At 37.4% G+C, this 22908-nt stretch overlaps 1 protein-coding gene across 2 annotated transcripts in view; it reads left to right on the forward strand.

Moving 5' to 3' along the window:
* Positions 1 to 22908, forward strand: part of TTC39C (tetratricopeptide repeat domain 39C) — a 317517-nt gene that overhangs the window by 223062 nt on the left and 71547 nt on the right. The window lies entirely within an intron of this gene.

Consider the following 22908-nt stretch of genomic DNA (forward strand, 5'->3'; position numbering starts at 1 on the left):
AAGAGGCTGGGAAAACAGGAACAGCAGACACACCCCTCCCCTGCATATGAAAAGACAGATTACACAAACAATAGCAGCAATAATCTGCAGACATCAGTATACTTATAAAAACTTGGGGCTTGGTTAGGAGTCTGAAAATCATCACAATGTTTTTTAAAAAATAAGCAAAACTATACATTTTTACAAAAACACTCCAAGATGGACTATATAAATGGATCATCTACAGAACATTTATGCAAGGAAAAATCTAAGAATGTCCCTTTTAATAAAGTGTTATACTGTGTATTTACTGTAAATATGTCACTTTCCAATATTCTGCTCATAGCAGAATATGTTCTATGTATTTATAAATAGATATTCCTATATAACTATACCAATATATAATCATGTATATTTATAAGTATAGATATATATTGTACCAAAATACCATCAGATGTATTTATGAATAAATAGAACATATTCCTGTACGTGAAGAACATATTTTCATGTTCAACTTTTTTTGTTCCTTTGATTTCTAAGGGGGAATACGTGATCGCGCACACGATATTCAAAGTTAGGCTTTTTGCACTGGTCAGGTTAGGGCGCGAGGGAAAATAGTTTACTTTCAACTTGTAATATGAGCACAACCCGACAAGTGCAAAAAGCCGAACTTCTAGTGCAGGAGCGTTAATTAGCACTCCACTTGTAACCTGACCCATAATGTACATGCCCTTTGCCCTCTCATTTTAACCCTATTAGCAATGTTTTAATTTGTAACATACAAGCCACATCTGACAATCTGAGCAGGTGTGGTGTTTAAATGAAATGCTAATGCAAGTGGCTTGCAGAGCATATGTATGTATGCTGCTGAAAAAGTAAAAGCTTTTGCTAAAAGAAATTAATTTTTTAAAATGCTTCTTAAATCTGAAATGCACTCATGCACTTTTGTTTTGATCATTATGTCCCTTTAATGGGTTCTGTGATGCCACCCATCTACATTTTTTTGTGGACAACGAGTCTTCATTCTCTAAAATTCCACTGATACAGGTTTACTATCAAAATGATGTAAACTCCTCTCTTATGTCAGTGGTTCGTGTAATGAATTAGGGATAAGGTTAACGCCTTTGATATCAGAGAGCCATGCGACAAAGCTTTGCAGCTCTTTGGCAGCCGTGAGGTTAACAGAGATTTGTGTCTACTCTCTACCCCAACATCATTTTGGCTTTGTTCATTTCTGGCTGCAGTAAAAATGTAACAACGTAAAAGGTTTAGTAATACAAAACAAAAATGTAGCGCCAGTATAAGAGTGGAACAAAACGTGCATTACGGCGCAAGTGGTATTATTTTGTATTATGTTCCAGTAGCTTGTACTTTTGCATTTTATTACATCTAGCATCAGTCATACTGTTCATATGTGGTGAATGATTGATCACCAGTATGCATGAAGCCAGTTGTTAGGATAACTATAAATAAGTATCATCATGTATAGCAACATAAACATACAGTAATTGCTAATGTATGAGTTAATGCCCCTATAAAATGCAATATTATAATTGTTTTTGTGCTGTTTAAATGTGGCACCTGTAATTATGGAGACAGAAAGCTCAGAAGTGCATAGAGTTTACATAGGCGCATAAATAGAAACCATAGTTGGCCACATTTGCCAACATTTCTTGGGTTATTTTGCAGCAGATCTATACAGTGAGCAAGCTATGGGAGTACTGACCACACACACCAGCGGTTAACAAGACTGTCCACTTTGTGCCACCTCAAAACCCTCAATGTAAGTGGCACACAGAATACAAAAAATATTAAATATTGACAAATTTGTTAATCTGTAAAGTGCACAACATTTATATAAGACAGTTTACCCTAATAGATATTTTATGATTGTCTTGTACTAATGTAAAGTGCTGGAGACTTGTGCTTGGTTCTTACACTACGCCAGAGAAAATAAAAGTGCTAAAGTCTGTACGCTAATTAGATAAGCTCACTAGAAAGTAGGCCCCTTAAACCCACCTAGGAGATATTTAGCAAAACACAGTACAGTTAAGACCTGTCAATATGATATATAAAACATTTTTTTATAGAAAACATTTTATTAAGAAAAAATTCTAAAGTTAATATAATATAAATAAACATAAAATACAATATCTTGAGTTGGCCACCTCTAAACAATGCTGTTTACAGAAGTAAGTGAAACAACAATCTGGCGCTGTACAGATTTACCACATCTGTGGTTTCTTGACTTTTGAGCAGTTTACTACCAACACTGCTGTATCATTTGTGACTATACCTTCATGATCCTGTTTATATTCCCGGGGGCCCAGTAATATACAAAACTAAGGATTGATAGAGGCAACACCTCTGACGATTCATTGTACTTCTAAACAACGGAGAAACAAATTCAGGGATGACCCCACAGTGAGTGCTCTGAAGATGTCTCCTGAGATTTTATATGTAAATGATTCATACTCTTAACATATATCCTTCAGATCTTTTTTTAATCCCAGACTTGTTGTGACATTAGAGATTCTGTTGAATTTGTCAAACTTTTACAGCATTGACTGGTTCTATTGCAAAAACGTTTTAATAATTCATTTATAAACAGCATTGACTAATTCTTTTGCACATATTTTTTAACTATGAGCTGCTATTTTTAAACGTTAATTTCAAACATTTGTTATATTCATTTTAGTGTGTTTCATAATATGTATACATCTTTTACTTCTGTAAACAGCATTGTTTAGAGTGGGCCAATTCAAGATATTGTATTTTATGTTGATTTATATTATATTAACTTTCAAATTTCTCCTTAATAAATTTATATATAATTCATTTTTTATATATATCATATTGACAGGTTTTAGCAGTAACTAGTGTTCCCTTTAAGTTGTATTGTGTTTTGCTAAATTCCTACACTACACCATCCAACCATGCTTAACCCCCACTGTACAACAGATTTTTTACAGTGTGAGACAAGATCCCAGGACATTTATACCACAAGACAGGAGGCCAAAAATAGGGACTGTACTTGTAAAATTGGGGCAGTTGGTGAATATGCTATAAACAATTATCTCCACATTAATGTAATGCCAGTCAGGGTCAGCGCAAAACATTGTGCTGCCTGGGTGCAATAATTAAATAATTCCCCCAACTCCCTTTCACCACAGTCTAAATCCAATCATCAGTTTTAAGAATTAATGCTCAGTAGATTTAAATTTCATATTTGAACATACTGATACTCAGCTAATAACTTTCATATGAAAGTAACTTCTCTTAATATATATGTGTCACCTGGTCCAACTATCAGACTGATATACTTCAGGAAAGTTATCTTTTGGTAAAATCACAATTGGGCAAAAAGAGGCTTCTTCTGGGTGGTAACTCACCATAGAACAAGCTACTAGCTGTTGTTTTATCCTGGTAGAGCGCTTCTCTTTCGGTATGCATTTGTGACCCTGGGGAAGTCTCCATAAGGGTGATGGGACGTGGACTGCTTGACCAATGTGCTTAGGTGAATGTGGCTACACCTCACTGGCGAGGCTCAATGAAGGCCGAAATGATTGTGTGGGGTTGTCCTGTTCCTTGTTCAAGGGAGGATTGTCTATTATTTTGGCGCTGGACTGACCTTCCTAGGCTGATATACTTCAGGAAAGTTATCTTCTGTTAAAAGCACAATTGGGCTAAAAAAAGGCTGCTCCTGGGTGGGAACTCGCCATAAAACAAGCTACTGAGCTGTTGTTCATTCCTGGTAGAGCACTTTTCTTTCAGTATGCACCTGGTCCAACTATACCAGCAATTTATTTTCTAACAATTACTCATCTTGATTAAAGGGACACTGAACCCCAAAAAATGTTCTTTCGTGATTCAGATAGAGCATGCAATTTTAAGCAACTTTCTATTATCACTTTTTCTTTGTTCTCTTGCTATCTTTATTTGAAAAAACTAAGGGGGCAGATAATTTTTGGTTTAGCACACTGGACAGCACAACCCAGGTTGTTCACCAAAAGTGGGCCGGCATCTCAACTTACATTCTTGCTTTTCAAATAAAGATACCAAGTGAATGAATAAAATTTGATAATAGAAGTAAATTAGAAAGCTTAAAATTGCATGCTCTATCTGAATCACAAAAGAACAAATTTGAGTTCAGTGTCCCTTTAATCATATTTACTAATTTTTTTTTTTATTTTTTTTTAAAATAATTGCATAATTATTTCAATATTAGTTAATTATCATGGAAATTCACCATCTGATGTTTATTGCAATAACATAATTTATGCTTACCTGATAAATTTATTTCTCTTGTGGTGTATCCAGTCCACGGATCATCCATTACTTGTGGGATATTCTCATTCCCAACAGGAAGTTGCAAGAGGACACCCACAGCAGAGCTGTCTATATAGCTCCTCCCCTCACTACCATATCCAGTCATTCGACCGAAAACAAGCAGAGAAAGGAGAAACCATAGGGTGCAGTGGTGACTGTAGTTTAAAATTAAAAAATACCTGCCTTAAAATGACAGGGCGGGCCGTGGACTGGATACACCACAAGAGAAATAAATTTATCAGGTAAGCATAAATTATGTTTTCTCTTGTAAGGTGTATCCAGTCCACGGATCATCCATTACTTGTGGGATACCAATACCAAAGCTAAAGTACACGGATGAAGGGAGGGACAAGGCAGGTACTTAAACGGAAGGTACCACTGCCTGTAAAACCTTTCTCCCAAAAATAGCCTCCGAAGAAGCAAAAGTATCAAATTTGTAGAATTTTGAAAAATTATGAAGCGAAGACCAAGTCGCCGCCTTGCAAATCTGTTCAACAGAAGCCTCATTTTTAAAGGCCCTTGTGGAAGCCACAGCTCTAGTAGAATGAGCTGTAATCCTTTCTGGAGGCTGCTAGCCAGCAGTCTCATAGGCTAAGCGGATTATGCTTCTTAGCCAAAAGAAAGAGAGGTTGCCGAAGCCTTTTGACCTCTCCTCTGTCCAAAGTAGACAACAAACAAAGCAGATGTTTGACGAAAATCTTTAGTAGCTTGTAAGTAAAACTTTAAAGCACGAACCACGTCCAGATTGTGTAATAGACGCTCCTTCTTTGAAGAAGGATTAGGACACAAAGACGGAACAACAATCTCTTGATTGATATTCTTATTAGATACCACCTTAGGTAAAAACCCAGGTTTGGTACGCAGGACTACCTTATCTGCATGGAAGATCAGATAAGGAAAATCACATTGTAAGGCAGATAACTCGGAAACTCTACGAGCCGAGGAAATAGCTACCAAAAAAAGAACTTTCCAAGATAAAAGTTTGATATCTATGGAATGAAGAGGTTCAAACGGAACCCCCTGGAGAACTTTAAGAACCAAATTTAAGCTCCAAGGTGGAGCAACAGGTTTAAACACAGGCTTGATTCTAACTAAAGCCTGACAAAATGCCTGAATGTCTGGGGCATCCGCCAGACGCTTGTGCAAAAGAATAGATAGCGCAGAAATCTGTCCCTTTAAGGAACTAGCTGACAATCCTTTCTCCAATCCTTCTTGGAGAAAAGATAATATCCTGGGAATCCTGACCTTACTCCACGAGTAGCCCTTAGATTCACACCAATAAAGATATTTACGCCATATTTTATGATAGATTTTCCTGGTGACAGGCTTCCGTGCCTGAATCAAGGTATCAATGACTGACTCGGAGAAACCACGCTTTGATAAAATCAAGCGTTCAATCTCCAGGCAGTCAGCCTCAGAGAAATTAGATTTGGATGGTTGAAAGGACCTTGAAGTAGAAGGTCCTGTCTCAGCAGCAGAGTCCATGGTGGAAAGGATGACATGTCCACCAGATCTGCATACCAAGTCATGCGTGGCCACGCAGGCGCTATCAAGATCACCGATGCTGTCTCCTGCTTGACTTTGGCAATCAGACGAGGGAGCAGAGGAAACGGTGGAAACACATAAGCCAGGTTGAAGGACCAAGGTGCTGCTAGAGCATCTATCAGCGTTGCCTTGGGGTCCCTGGACCTGGATCCGTAACAAGGAAGCTTGGCGTTCTGGCGAGACGCAATGAGATCCAGTTCTGGTTCGCCCCAACGAAGAACCAATTGTGCAAACACCTCCGGATGGAGTTCCCACTCCCCCGGATGAAAAGTCTGACGACTTAGAAAATCCGCCTCCCAGTTCTCTACACCTGGGATATGGGTAGCTGATAGGTGGCAAGAGTGAATCTCTGCCCAGCGAATTATCTTTGAGACTTCTAACATCGCTAGGGAACTCCTTGTTCCCCCTTGATGGTTGATGTAAGCCACAGTCGTGATGTTGTCCGACTGAAATCTGATGAACCTCATCGTTGCTAGATGAGGCCAAGCCTGAAGAGCATTGAATATCGCTCTTAGTTCCAGAATGTTTATTGGAAGGAGTGACTCCTCCTGAGTCCACGATCCCTGAGCCTTCAGGGAGTTCCAGACTGCACCCCAACCTAGAAGGCTGGCATCTGTCCTTACAATTGTCCAATCTGGCCTGCGAAAGGTCATACCTTTGGACAGATGGACCTGAGATAGCCACCAGAGAAGAGAATCCCTGGTCTCTTGGTCCAGATTCAGTAAAGGGGACAAATCTGTGTAATCCCCATTCCACTGACTGAGCATGCATAGTTGCAGCGGTCTGAGATGTAGGCGTGCAAACGGCACTATGTCCATTGCCGCTACCATTAAGCCTATTACTTCCATGCACAGAGCCACCGAAGGGCGAGGAATGGAATAAAGAACACGGCAGGAATTTAGAAGTTTTGATAACCTGGACTCCGTCAGGTAAATTTTCATTTCTACAGAATCTATCAGAGTCCCTAGGAAGGAAACTCTTGTGAGGGGGGATAGAGAACTCTTTTTCTCGTTCACCTTTCACCCATGCAACCTCAGAAATGCCAACACTGTCCGTATGAGACTTGGCAATTTGGAAGTTTGACGCCTGAATCAGGATGTCGTCTAAATAAGGGGCCACTGCTATGCCCCGTGGCCTTAGGACCGCCATGTATTGACCCTCCTGGATCATAGGTAGGATGGTACAAATAGTCTCCATCTTGAATGATGGAACTCTGAGGAATTTGTTTAAGATCTTTAGATCCAAAATTGGTCTGAAGGTTCCCTCTTTTTTGGGAGCCACAAACAGATTTGAGTAAAATCCCTGTCCCTGTTCCTCCTTTGGGACTGGATGGATCACTCCCATAACTAGGAGGTCTTGTACACAGTGTAAGAATGCCTCTCTCTTTATCTGGTTTGCAGATAATTGTGAAAGGTGAAATCTCCCTTTTGGGGGGGAAGCCTTGAAGTCCAGAAGATATCCCTGGGATATAATTTCCAACGCCCAGGGATCCTGGACATCTCTTGCCCACGCCTGGGCGAAGAGCGAAAGTCTGTCCCCTACTAGATCCGTTACCGGGTAGGGGCCGTTCCTTCATGCTGTCTTAGAGGCAGCAGCAGGTTTTTTGGCCTGCTTACCCTTGTTCTAGGTCTGGTTAGGTCTCCAGACCGTCTTGGACTGAGCAAAAGTTCCCTCTTGTTTTGCATTAGAGGAAGTTGATGCCGCACTTGCCTTGAAATTTCGAAAGGCACGAAAATTAGACTGTTTGGCCCTTGGTTTGGACCTATCCTGAGGAAGGGCATGACCCTTTCCTCCAGTGATATCAGCAATAATCTCCTTCAAACCAGGCCCGAATAGGGTCTGCCCCTTGAAGGGAATGTTAAGCAGCTTCGATTTTGAAGTAACGTCAGCTGACCATGATTTAAGCCATAGCGCTCTGCGCGCCTGGATAGCAAAACCAGAATTCTTAGCCGTTAGTTTAGTCAAATGAACAATGGCATCAGAAACAAAAGAATTGGCTAGCTTAAGTGCTCTAAGCTTGTCAAATATTTCATCCAATGGAGTCGCTACCTGTAAAGCCTCTTCCAGAGACTCAAACCAGAACGCCGCAGCAGCAGTGACAGGCGCAATGCATGCAAGGGGCTGTAGGATAAAACCTTGTTGAATAAACATTTTCTTAAGGTAACCCTCTAACTTTTTATCCATTGGATCTAAGAAAGCACAACTGTCCTCGACAGGGATAGTAGTACGCTTTGCTAGAGTAGAAACTGCTCACTCCACCTTAGGAACTGTCTGCCATAAGTCCCGTGTGGTGGCGTCTATTGGAAACATTTTTCTAAAAACAGGAGGGGGAGAGAACGGCACACCTGGTCTATCCCATTCCTTAGTAATAATTTCTGTAAACCTTTTAGGTATTGGAAAAACATCAGTACACACCGGCACTGCATAGTATTTATCCAGTCTACACAATTTCTCTGGCACTGCAATTGTATCACAGTCATTCAGAGCAGCTAAAACCTCCCTGAGTAACACGCGGAGGTGTTCAAGCTTAAATTTAAATGTAGAAATATCAGAATCAGGTTGCATCATCTTCCCTGAGTCAGAAATATCACCCACAGAAAGAAGCTCTCCTTCTTCAGCTTCTGCATATTGTGAGGCAGTATCAGACATAGTTCTTAAAGCGTCAGTATGCTCTGTATTTCGTCTAACTCCAGAGCTATCTCGCTTTCCTCTAAATACAGGTAGCCTGGCTAATACCGCTGACAGTGTATTATCCATGACTGCCGCCATGTCTTGTAAAGTAAACGCTATGGGCGCCCTAGATGTACTTGGCGCCATTTGAGCGTGAGTCCCTTGAGCGGGAGTCAAAGGATCTGACACGTGGGGAGAGTTAGTCGGCATAACTTCCCCCTCGACAGATTCCTCTGGTGATAACATTTTTAAAGACAGAATATGATCTTTATTGCTTAAAGTGAAATCAGTACATTTGGTACACATTCTAAGAGGGGGTTCCACCATGGCTTTTAAACATAATGAACAAGGAGTTTCCTCTATGTCAGACATGTTTATACAGACTAGCAATGAGACTAGCAAGCTTGGAAAACACTTTAAATCAAGTTAACAAGCAAATATAAAAAACGGTACTGTGCCTTTAAGAGAAACAAATTTTGTCAGAATTAGAAAAACAGGGAAAAAAGGCAGTAAATCAAACAAAATGTTTACAGTGTGTATAATAAGCTAACAGAGCATTGCACCCACTTGCAAATGGATGATTAACCCCTTAGTTAAAAAACCGGAGCAAAAAAACGATATAGACGTTTTTTAACAGTCACACCAAATTGCCACAGCCTTGCTGTGGGCTTACCTTCCCCAACAAACGATTTTGGAAGCCTAAAAGCCCTTTAGAGATGTCCTGTAGCATTCAGGGAACTCCTGGATGTCTCAGTCTGTAATAGTTAATGCACAAAAAAGCACTAAACTAGGCCCCTCCCACTCATAGTAACACAGTGGAAAGCCTCAGGGAACTGTTTCTAGGCAAATTTAAGCCAGCCATGTGGAAAAAAACTAGGCCCCAATAAAGTTTTATCACCAAAGTATATATAAAAACATTTAAACATGCCAGCAAACGTTTTATATTGTAAATATAAAAGAGTTTTACCTCAGAAAGTAAGCATGATACCAGTAGCTATTAAATCACTGTATTCAGGCTTACCTTACATAAATTTGGTATCAGCATTTTCTAGCCTTCATTTCATCTTCTAGAAAAATATTAACTGCACATACCTCATAGCAGGATAACCTGCACGCCATTCCCCCGCTGAAGTTATCTCTCTCTTCAGACATGTGTGAGAACAGCAATGGATCTTAGTTACAACCTGCTAAGATTATAGAAATCCCAGGCACATTCTTCTTTTTTCCTGCCTGGAACAAAATAGCACAACTCCGGTACTATTTAAAAATAATAAACTCTTGATTGAAGCAAAATAACAGCTACATTTCACCACTTATCTCTTACTACCTCCATGCTTGTTGAGAGTTGCAAGAGAATGACTGGGTATGGTAGTGAGGGGAGGAGCTATATAGACAGCTCTGCTGTGGGTGTCCTCTTGCAACTTCCTGTTGGGAATGAGAATATCCCACAAGTAATGGATGATCCGTGGACTGGATACACCTTACAAGAGAAAATATAACTTTCCGTGTCATTTCCCTTTTTTTTCATGTGGTGATTAACTGGTATAGTTTACTCTAACTGTAATCATTGGATTATCCTGCTGGTGAAGCAAGGGAAACCTAAAGTATTTTCTGATTTCATAGCAAGTTGTTCATGAGGATTCTACAGAAATCCATTCAGAGCTATATGTACTTACACAGATATATATACATATATAAATATATATATGATGTATGTATTAAATGTATTTTTATGTTCAAGGACTGATTAGCTAACTGTAGGCATGCAAACAGCAAGTGAATATATTCTGAATTTAGTACCTTCATAGTTAGATTGGATGTTTGCATAGTGCTAAGAGGTACTTACTCCCCCTCATCTCTCATCAGCTCAGTGGGGTTAATGCCTAGCATATTTCTGTCAGTGCCTTGTGATGTGGTACATTAAGTTGCAAATTTCAATTCACACTAGTGGTAGTTCTAGAACTTAGAATTTAGGGTTGCTACCAAATGTGGCACACAAAATATAAGGAGCTGTTTGGCAGGGCATGAGCCGCCCTTAGCAGCTCAACAGGGATGCTGCATGCGCATTTTGAGGTGCATAGCACCCCCCAACACCCCTATAGAATGTTGTTACACTGTTGCTAATTTTGTTGTACCCTGGTCCATATATTAAGTGGAAAAACAGAAAATATTTTTTTTGGGGGGCTTACAAGAAGCTCTTAATTTACGGGGTCAAAGTTTGTTTTCATAATTCTTAAGTTTAACTCACAGCTACACGTTTTTTGCTGGTAGTGTTTATTGCTTCATTGAGACCCTATTATATTGCTATTTTACAGCTGTGAATGTATGATATTGTTGCAGCTCATGTGTTAGTTATAAGAATAGGGTAATGGAAAGTGAGCTAAATCCAGCAAGCTAACTATAAGTAAATTAGTTCCATTGCCCTTTTTTATAAGTAAGCTATTTCCATTTAGTTCCATTGCCCTTTCGTATAAGTAAGCTATTTCCATTACCCTTTCTTAAAAGTAAGCTATAAGTAACCTAGAAACATGGATTTTGACGGCAGATAAGAGCCATAGGCCCAGCATGTCTGCCTAATGTTTCCTAAAAGTATAAACTTATCTAGTTGGTAGGTTAACCTTATGCTTATCCAAGGCATTGAAGTCCCCCCACAGTGTTTGTCATTACCACCTCTTGTGAAAATGTATTCCAATAATCAATCACCCTTTCTGTAAAGAAGTGCTTCCACAAATTACTCCTGAATATACTACCTTTTAGCTTGAGATCATGACCCCTTGTTCTTAATTTTTTCTTTTTATGTAAAATATAGCCTCAGCTTTACTAAGCCCTTTAATGTACTTGAAAGTTGCTATCATATCACCTATTTCCCTTCTCTCCTCTAAGCTATTAAGCATCTCCTGGTACGTTTTATTTTTTAGGTACCATTTTGGTAGCCCTCCTTTGCACAGATTCCAGTTTGTTTATATCCTTCTGGAAATATGGCCTCCAGAACTGCATACAATACTCAAGATAAAGCCTAACTAATTATCTGTAAAGTAGAATAAGAACCTTTACTATTTTTGCTGCAAATACCTCTACCAATACATCCAAACATTCTGCTGACCTTATTCACTGTAATACTAGATTGTTTACTACATTTTAAATCATCTGAAATAATAATTCCCAAGTCTTGTTCATCCTTTGTAACAGTCAGTAAAGTGTCATTGAGTTTTTGATTAACATTTGGATTATTCTTCCCTAAATACATAATTTTACACGCTGTGTTAAACTTTAGATCTCAGTCATTTGTCCAATCCTCCAATTGTTGTATATAACTTCTCATTTTGTCTACCTCGTGGATCTACTCTATTACAAAAAAATATATAGCATCTACAAACAGAAATAATATCCCCTGTAGCCCTTCACTGATATCTCTGATAATTATGTTAAACAAAGCAGACCCCAGAACTGACCCCTCCGCATCACCTCTAGTAAAAGCCCCCTCTGCTGAATGTACTCCATTTACTAAGACACTCTGTTTTCTATCCTTAAGCCAGCATTTTACCCAGTTCACAATTTTTGAGTCTAGACCAAGGAAATATAGATTGTGAATTAGTTTGTTGTGTGGGACAGTGTCAAATGCTTTGTTGAAATCTAGATATGCTACATATCTCAAGAGGCTTTCGATTAATTTCACTACTACTGAAGTTAAACTAACTGGCCAGTAGTTAACGGATCATTCCCTACTGCCCTTTTTAGGAAAAGGTATTACATTAGCTATTCTCCAATCATCTGGAACAACTCCTGTCAATAGTGACTGATTAAACAGATCAGTTAATGGGGAAGTTAGCACTGATCAAAGTTCCTTTAAAACCCCTGGATGTACAGTATATTATCAGGACCCACTGACTATTTAAAATTTATTTTTGATAATGCCAACAAAACCTCGTCCTCTGTAAAAAGATTAGTGCTAAGCTCATTTCCATTTTTTTGTAGCATCCCTTATTGTAGACATTCTATCTTCAAAATCTTGTGTTAAAACAGAACAGAAATAATCATTAACTGCTTAGTCTTTTTTGTTGGAGTCTTTGCTTCTAATCATCTGACTGTGTGTGTCTGTGATTTTTGTAAGCTATCTTTTTTGTCTTTAAAGCATGTGCTACTTTGTGTCCTCTTTCTTTTACTTTTACAGACATGTCTAATACAGTATGCGGTTGCACCTAAAATGGCACCCTTCAAAAATTCCCATTGATCTTAAACCCCCATAATAAGAGTTTGCCCTTTGAAAAAGTTGTTTAGGTATTTTCTCATGTATGAAAAATCAGCCTTACTAAAGTCTAAAACTTTTGTTTTAGTCTGGGTGGAAAGTGTCTGCACATGAATACTAAACCAAACAGATTGATGATCATTGGATCCTAAGTTCTCACCTACAGACACATCTGAAACTGTATCACTACTTGTAAGTATTAAATCTAATATAGCTTCCTTTCGAGTTGGTTCCCTTACTAATTGTTCAAGGATTCAAGAATATACCTGCTTCTAACTGATCTAACAGAGGGAATCTTCCAGTCAATAGCAGGCAAATTAAAGTCCCCCATTACTATAACCTTGCCCTTCATGGTCATTTTGGTAATTTCTTCTAATAACAGATTGTCTAGTCTTTCATCCTGTAATGAAGGCCTTTATACAACCCCTATTCTAAACACATTTTTATCCCCAGTTTCCTTAGTTACCCAAATACTTTCCACCTCATATTAGTTCCTAGAACTTCAGTTACCTTTATATTTTCTTTTACATACAAACTCCTCCACCTCTCTTTCCCACTCTGTTCTTTTTTAATAACTTGTATCCAGGTATGACTATGTCCCAGTCATGAGAATCATTGTACCATGATTCTGTTATAGCTACTAAATCCAAGTTGTCCCTAGTCATTATTGATGTGAGTTAAGGTAATTTATTTCCTAAGCTGCAAGCATTTGTGCTCATGCCACAAAGAACTTTTCTACTAGAATTTCTAGAACTGTAACTTGGACTAACAGTTTTGTCATGCTGTGGGGGGCAGGTGGATATATTAATGCTAACCCCATTTACTAGTTTAAATGACTTCTAATATTATTATTATTCTTTATTTATAAAGCGCCAACAGATTCTGCAGCGCTGCCCATGGGTACAAGGATAAAAGTACAACGGAGAAACAATACAATAAAAGACAATATTTTACAGACAAATTGAGGGCCTTATTCCCGTGGGAACTTACAATCTAGTTAATACATTTGAACTCTTCTCCCAGATACTGGGCTTCATTACATATGCGGCGTATATAAATGCGGTGCTATTTTGGTATTACATATACGGCGCCGCATATAAATGCGGAGCATATATTTCACCTGTCGGCCGCTATTTTTACTACCATAAGCTAACATAGAACCACGTCGCAAATCCGTATCACATATTCAGTGCAAGGACTTGCGCTGTGAAAATGGAGAAAGTTTACTCCATTTTTGCCTCGCCACATATAGGCAGACACTGCAAGCCTTGCTCTGAAAATAGTAACTAACACCTAACGCATGCACAATATCTATCTACCTCCTGAAAATAACTAACACCTAACACATGCACAATCCCCCACCGCAATAACTAATAAAGTATATTAACCCCTAAACCGACAACCCCCCACAACGCAATATGCCTAATTAAACTATTAACCCCTAATCCTCAATTCACCAACATCGCAATCTACCTAATAAAAGTATTAACCTCTAAATCCGCCAATCCCAACATCGCAAACTACCTATTAAAACTATTAACTCCTAATCCGCCATTAACCCACAATGCAATAAACCTATTAAACTATAAACCCATAATCCGCCAAACCCACACAACGCAATAATGCTAATAAATCTAACCCCTAAACTGCCAAAGCCCACAACGCAAATAACTAATCACTAAGCCCCCAAACCTAACACCCTCTAAATTAACCCCATTACATAAATTAAAATAAAACTAAATTACAATTAAAATTAAAAACTAACATTACTTTAAAAATAATAAAAACTAAGTTTAAATTAAGCTAACATTACAGAAAATTAAAAAAGCTAAAATGACAGAAAATAAAAAACAAACAAAAAAAATGATACCTAATCCCTATGAAAATAAAAAAGCCCCCCCCCAAAAAAACCCCTAATCTAATACTAAACTACCAATAGCCCCCTTAAAAGGACCTTTTGTAGGGCATTGCCCTAAGTTAAACAGCTCTTTTCCTTAAAAAAAATACCAAACCCCCCAAAATAAAAAACCCCTAACACTAAAAAAAACTAAACTACCTATTGACCCATAAAGGGGCATTTGTATGGGCATTGACCTTAAAAAGGCATTCAGCTCTTTTACTCCCCTTAAAAGGGCATTCAGCTCTTTTAAGAGTGCCCATAACCCTAATCTTAAAAAAAAAAAAAAAAAAAAAAAAAGCCTAACTCTAACCCCCAGATAGGTACTCACGGTTCCTGAAGTCCGGCGGTGAAGTCTTCTTCCAAGCGGCGACCTCTTCTATAAATTCTATCTTTATCCAGGACCGCAGAACTGAAGGCCGGCGACCGTGGAGCCATGGTGCGTGGAGGATCCTCTTCGTATGATCGCCGCCGTACACTGAATTGTAAATTCAAGGTACGCGATTAAAAATTATTCTTCAAATACAAATCAGCCAATAGGATGAGAGCTACTGAAATCCTATTGGCTGTTCAAATCAGCCAATAAGATTTCAGTAGCTCTCATCCTATTGGCTGATTTGAATTTGGGTTTTACCTGTCGGGTTTATTTTTGGGAGACGTGTTAGACTTTTACGGGAGATTTTATGTTTTTTTTTATTTTCTTAGACGCCGGCAGTTTCTTAAGTGACCTAAGTCACTGGCGACTCCAGAAATTTATATTTCTTTCATATAATTAGCAAGAGTCCATGAGCTAGTGACGTATGGGATATACATTCCTACCAGGAGGGGCAAAGTTTCCCAAACCTTAAAATGCCTATAAATACACCCCTCACCACACTTCGGTTTTACAAACTTTGCCTCCCATGGAGGTGGTGAAGTAAGTTTGTGCTAGATTCTACGTTGATATGCGCTTCGCAGCAGGCTGGAGCCCGGTTTTCCTCTCAGAGTGCAGTGAATGTCAGAGGGATGTGAAGAGAGTATTGCCTATTTGAATTCAATGGTCTCCTTCTACGGGATCTATTTCATAGGTTCTCTGTTATCGGTCGTAGAGATTCATCTCTTACCTCCCTTTTCAGATCGACGATATACTCTTATATACCATTACCTCTACTGATTCTCGTTTCAGTACTGGTTTGGCTGTCTACTATATGTAGATGAGTGTCTTAGGGTAAGTAAGTCTTATTTTATTATGACACTCTAAGCTATGGTTGAGCACTTTCTATGTAAAGTTCTAAATATATGTCTTTAAACTTATATTTGCCATGATTCAGGATAATCAGTATTCCTTTAAAATCCAGACTGTCAGTTTCATTATTTGGGATAATGCATTTTAATTCAATTTATTTTTCTTTACCTTGAAAATTTTCAATTGATCATTTTTCCCTATGTGTGCTGTTAGGCTCGCGGGCGCAGAAAATGTTTCTTTTTATTGCGTCATTCTTGGCGCTGACTTTTTTGGCGCAAAAATTTCGTCATTTTCGGCGCCGTTATTGACGCTGGAAGTTGTATTCTGTTAAACGTCATTTTTGACGCATGTGTATTCAGACATTTTTTTGCGCCAAAAGATGTGGGCGTCAGTTCTGGCGTCAGAGGTTGTGGCGTCATACTTGGCGCCAAAAATATGGGCGTTGTATTTAGCGCCAATAATGTGGGCGTCATATTTGGCGCCAAAAGATGTGGGCGTATTTTTTGTTCCACTTTTTTTCCTCACATTATTTAAACTTCACTTTTTTATTGCTTCTGGTTTCTAGAAGCTTATTATTTTGCATTCTTTTCCCATTCCTGAAACTGTCATTTAAGGAATTTGATCATTTTGCTTTAAATATTGTTTTTTTTCTATTACATATTGCAAGATTTCACTGTTCCTGTTTTCAAAATGAAAAATGATCTAAGGGATTCCTGTTGACTGAGTTCAGTCCTACCAAAGCTAAGTTCATTTATTTTAAATGTTATGAATGTTTATCTTTAGCTATGGTTTGTAATAAGTTATCATGATAAACTTTTACATGCAGAATCCATTAGTATTTATGCTTTATATATTGCTATTCTTTTTACATCTTATGTACAAGAAATATTTAGAAGATTTATAAGAATATTTTTCTGATTCTATTTTAAAGGCTTTGTCTGACATCGTGCCTTCTAATAAAATTTTTAGGTCTTTTTCAAACTTCTTTTTTAATTATTGAAGTTTCAAATGACCAACAACATACTGATTTATCCTTCTCTGATGATGTTTTTTTCTCATTCAGAATTTTCTTCATCAGATATTGACACTAACAAATCTACTTTTTTTTTTTTTTTTTTTATTAAAGTACATTTGTTCTTTGTTGAAAAGGTGTTGATTATTTTGGATATTAAGGTAACTAGTTCTTTTTCAAGACTAGCTAACACTATTTTTGCTTATTTATTCTTCTGTGTTTTCAGAGGTTTTTTCCAGTTCCTCATACTAGGGAATGGAATAGGCTGAGAATTTTCTTTTATTCCTTCTTCAAAGGTTTTAAACTATATTCTTTGCAGTTAAATTCAATTTGGAGGGTTCTCCAATTTATTGGGGCTATCTCTACTCCTACTAATTATGCTATCCTTTCTATAGCAAAATAGTATTTATTTTCCTTTAGATGGTTGTATCTTATTTATGGAAAATTATTTAGTTTCAGGTACTTTTCTTGGACCTGTGATTTATTTGGGTGCTGTTGCATTTGTCTTGTTGTTTTGCATTTGTTGATTATGCAAGTCCAGTGTATTGACTGGTCCTTTAACTGGACTATCATGCTAATAATTTCATTTGTGTCTTCATTTTATTGAATATTTTCGCAAATGAGGTTTAATCTATGTCTTTAGCTGTTTTTGCTAGAAGAATTTTGTGATTTCTAAAAATCCATATTTCTTTTGTTTTAAGATAATCAATTATTTGTTTTGTAATTGGATTCAATTCTTAAACTGTTACTCTGGGCTTCAAGATTGAGTTCTAAGACTAAAACTTTAAGCTTATATTAGTTTGGTTGTTCTTATTAAGGAACGAATTCCTGAATTCTTTCCCAAGTAACATGTTTTTAATTGGAAATTTTTCAGTTCGAAATCAGCTCCCTAAAATTGCGATGTACGTGCCGTATTCCAGCTTGGCTGGTAAGGGGCAGGTTAAGACTTTTTTGAAATTTATTTGGTTCTATTCGGTCCAAATTTCTTTGATTTTATTCCAGTAAGGCTAACACTTTCTTAAGTGTGTTTCGGTCCTATATATTTTGGGTACTGTTGAAGCATGGCTGATCACCCGTGGGGTTCGAGCGCAGCTCAGACCTGGAATCTTCTGGGGTATTTCTTCCAGTTCCATTTTTAGGAACTGGGTTTTGGAGTTTTATTCAAACTATTCTGCCTTTTTTTGGTCAGTGATAGCATTATTTGTTTTCATTAGATACAATAAATGCATATTTTCATTTTTCTCTTTTCATTCAGATTATTTTCTGAGGATTCGGAATCTCATATGATTCACTTTGTTCTTCCAGGACATAGTTAGAGGATCTTTTTTTCAAAAGCTCTTGATTCCTCACACAAGGGTCACCTTTTTTAGGTTTCCAGATAGTTTGTGTCACTGTCTTTGTCTCTATCAGACAAGGGACAATTTTATTGGGTTCCGTCTGTCGGTACCTTTAGTCTCTATTATTTCCTTCAGTTGCTATATATGCATAGAAGTTTTAGGTCTTATGGCCACAGCATTGGATTCAATTCCCTTTGCTCATTTTCAATAGAAAGACCCTTTCCAGTCTTTTATGCTGAATTATGGTGCAGGGATTCTAGGATTTCGCATTTTTAATCTTCGAATCCTAATATTTATCTCTCTTGATTTGGTGGTTAAGATCACCATCATTTAGTTCTACAGGTCTCTTCGTTTCTTTTAACCTGGACCATGATCTCTACAGATGTGAGTCTTTTTGGTTGGGAGGCTGTCTGAGGATCTCTGTCAGCACAAGGGGTTTGGAAATCTCAGGAGGCGAGATTACCATTTGATATTTTAGAACTCTGTGCATTCTCAGAGTTTTTCAGTTAGTTTCTTTTTGAAGAAGAGACGTTTATTGTTTTTCAGACAATATCACAACTATGGTGTATGTCAATCATCAGGGTAGGACTATCAGTCCTTAGGCTGTGACAGAAGTGTCTCGGATATTAGCTTGGGCTAAATCCAGCTCCTATCTAAATTCTGTGGGTTTTTTCCCAGGTATAGATATTTGGGAAACAGATTATCTCTGTTAATCAAACTTTACATCCGGGAGAATGGTCTTTCATTCCCAGATATGTTTTTCAATTTTTCAGATGTGAGCATTTCTAGAAATAGATTTGTTGGCATCTCATCTGAATAAAGAACTTCCCAGGGGCCTATTCAGGTCCGGGGATCCTCAGGCGGAAGTAGTGTATGCATTGACATTTCTTTGGAATTATCTTTTTGCCTATTTCTTTCCGCCTCTAGTTCTTCTTCCAAAGTAATTTCCAAAATTCTTATGGAGTATTTGTTTGTTCTGCTGGTGGCTCCAGCATGGCCTCTCAGGTTTTGGTATGCGGATCTCATTCGGATGGCCAGTTGCCAACCTTGGACACTTCTGTTTAAACCAGACCTTCTTTCTCAAGGCCCATTTTTTCCATCAGGATCTCAAATCATTAAATTTGAAGGGATGGAAATTGAACGCTTGATTTTTAGTCATAGAGGTTTCTCTGACTCATTGATTACTACTATGTTTCAGGCTCGTAAATCTGTCTTTAGAAATATTTATTATTGAGTCTGGAAGACCTACTTTTCTTGGCATTCTTTTAAAATTCATAGAATTTTATTATTTTTTCTGGTTGGTTTGGATAAGGTTTTGTCTTCAGTTATTTGATAGGACAAATCTCTACTCTTTCTGTTCTTTTTTCACAGAAAGATTGCTAATCATCCTGATATTCATTGTTTTGTACAGGCTTTGGTCCGTATCAAGCCTGTCATTAATTCAATCTCTCCTCTTTGGAGTCTCAATTTGGTGCTGAGGGCTTTACAGGCTCCTCCGTTGGAAACTATGCATTTTCTGAACATTAAATTACTTTCTTGGAAAAGTATTGTTCCTTTTGGTTATTTCTTCTGCTAGAAGAGTTTTTGAGTTATCTGCTCTTTTTTGTGAATATCCTTTTCTGATTTTTCATCAGGATAAGGCAGTGTTACTTCCTGATATTCATCATTTTGTTCAGGTTTTGATTCGTATCAAACCTGTCATTGAGCCAATTTCTCCTCCTTGGAGTCTTAATTTGGTTCTGAAGGCTTTTCAGGCTCTTCTATTTGAGCATATGCTTGCTCTGGACATTAATTACTTTCATCTCTTCAGCTAGAACAGTTTTTGAATTATCTGTTCTTTCTTGTGAATCTCTTTTTTTTCTGATTTTTTTCATCAGGATAAGGTGGTTTTTGCTGTCCTCATTTCAATTCTTACCTAAAGTTGTAAATTCTAACAAACATTAGGGAGGAATTATTGTTTTCCTAAACCTTCTTTGGTGAGATTCTTACTTTCTTTGGATATGGTAAGAGTTTTTGAAATTCTATGTTGAAGCTATTCAGATTTCAGATAGACTTCTAGTCTATTTTTTATCTTTTCTGGTTTTAGGAAGGTCAAAAGGCTTCTGCCATTTATTTGGCATCTTGCTTGAACTTTTGATTCATCATGCTTATTTGGAGTCGGGTGGATTCCCGCCTCGGAGGATTACGGCTCATTCTACTAGGTAAGTTTTTACTTCCTGGGCTTTTTAAGAATGAAGCTTCTGTTGATCAGATTTGCAAAGCAATAACTTGGTCTTCTTTGCATACTTTTACTATGTTCTACCATTTTGATGTTTTCTCTTCTTTAGAAGCAGTTTTGGTAGAATGGTACTTCAGGCAGCTGTTTCAGTTTGATTCTTCTGCTTATAATTTCAGTTTTTTTCATTATAAAAATTGAAACTTTTTTGATTTGGGTAGTGGATTAATTTTTCAGCGGAATTGGCTGTCTTTATTTTATCCCTCCCTCTCTAGTGACTCTTGCGTGGAAGTTCCACATCTTGGGTATTTGCTATCCCATACGTCACTAGCTCATGGACTCTTGCTAATTACATGAAAGAAAACATAATTTATGTAAGAACTTACCTGATAAATTCATTTATTTCATATTAGCAAGAGTCCATGAGGCCCACCCTTTTTTGTGGTGGTTATGATTTTTTGTATAAAGCACAATTATTCCAATTCCTTATTTTTTGATGCTTTCGCTCCTTTCTTATCACCCCACTTCTTGGCTATTCGTTAAACTGAATTGTGGGTGTGGTCAGGGGTGTATTTATAGGCATTTTAAGGTTTGGGAAACTTTGCCCCTCCTGGTAGGAATGTATATCCCATACGTCACTAGCTCATGGACTCTTGCTAATATGAAAGAAATGAATTTATCAGGTAAGTTCTTACATAAATTATGTTTTACGCTCATTTCTGGACATCGCTACTTTATCCGACTTACGGTACTTTATGAACTTCCTGCGGGGTTTATGTAAAATCCTGATGTGCGAGGTGAAATTACGGGCAGCTCAGGCTTCAGCTCTTGCGCTGAAGCCTGCGCCGTATATGTAATCTCGCCCACCGTGTTCCTTTAGCATCCAAATGTAAGCCATCTCTCGTAAATAACTTAGCTATTCCATGACCCTTTGTTATAAGGAAATTATAAGCAAGCTATTTACATTTCTGAGTATGAACCAGTATATTTTAGGATAACAGTAAAAGAGCAGAAAACTGATAAGTAAAGCCCTTGGATTAATAATCTTGACAGAAAGGCGGACATTTTTTCTTAATTATGAATAACTAAATGTAAATCAAATGATTACTTTCAAAAGAGTGGGAGGAAAGATTTAGATGAGAACATACACATCTAGGACTGATTGGAAGGTAAAGAGATGAGAAGTTATATGCCAAGAAAATTATTGATTAAGTAGTCAAAAAGAATATTTGCAGAACTTATGGTATGTGAGAACATAATACTAGGATATATTAAAGTGATGGTAAACTTTACATGTATTAAAATCAGGTCTGGATTGTAAGCGAATTTCAGATGAGAGTAAAAATTAACCAATCTTTACGTAGATGTGGATGACCAATATACAAGACATTTAGGAGATGATTAGTACAAGGAAGGTGTTTTGAACATTGTATGGAACATTGAATTTGACTTGATATGATTCAAACCAAGCAGTGCTTAATCTCCTAATTAATACTATATAGTCTACAATAGTGTGTATTGTTGTAGAGATCATATCTCAAGAAGGATATAAATAAACTAGAAATAATTCAAAAGAAGTCTACTAAAATGGTATATCATCTAAACAATAATACTTTATGACCTTAAAGGGACATGCCAGCCACATTTTTTCTTTTATGATTTAGAAAGAGAATGCAATTTTAAACATCTTTCTAATTTACTTATATTATCTAATTTGTTTTATTCTCACGATATTCTTTGATGAAAAGCATATCTAGATATGCTCACTAGCTGCTGATTGGTTGCTGCACATAGAAGCATTGTGTGATTGGCTCACCATGTGCATTGCTTTTTTTTCAACTGAGGATATTTAAAAAATGAAGCAAAATAAATAATGGAAGTAAATTGTAATGTTGTTTACATTTCTATTCTCTATCTGAATCATGAAAGAAAGATTCTGGGTTTAGTGGCCCTTTAAAATGTACATCTTAGAGGAGGGAAGTGAGAAAAGTGATATTCAAGTATATTAAGGGATTTCATAAAGCTGGGACTAAAAACATTTTTCAAAAAAAGAGCATCAACAGAATGAGGTCATAAACTCTGGTTTGAGGGTAGTGTGTGTGTTTTTTAGAAGGGTGGTAGACTCATGGAATGGATTCATTTTGCGGTAGTATGGAGAAATACTGCAAGAGAATTCAAGAATACCTGTGATGTGCCTAGGGCTGTGTTAAAGAAACGGTAAAGTCAAAATTCAACTGTCATGATTCAGAGCATATAATCTTAAACACGTTTCCAATTCTATTATCAAATTTGCTTTGTTCTATTGGTATGCTTTGTTGAAAAGCATAGCTTGGTAGGCTCAAAAGCAGCAGGTAGTGTTTGGTAGCTGCACATTTATGCTTTTTTCATTGGCTCACCATATATGCTCAGCTAGCTCCCAGTAGTGTGTTGATGCTCCTGAGCCCCTGCCTACC

Source organism: Bombina bombina, chromosome 5 (assembly GCF_027579735.1).
Source record: "Bombina bombina isolate aBomBom1 chromosome 5, aBomBom1.pri, whole genome shotgun sequence".
NCBI classification, from domain to species: Eukaryota; Metazoa; Chordata; class Amphibia; order Anura; family Bombinatoridae; genus Bombina; species Bombina bombina.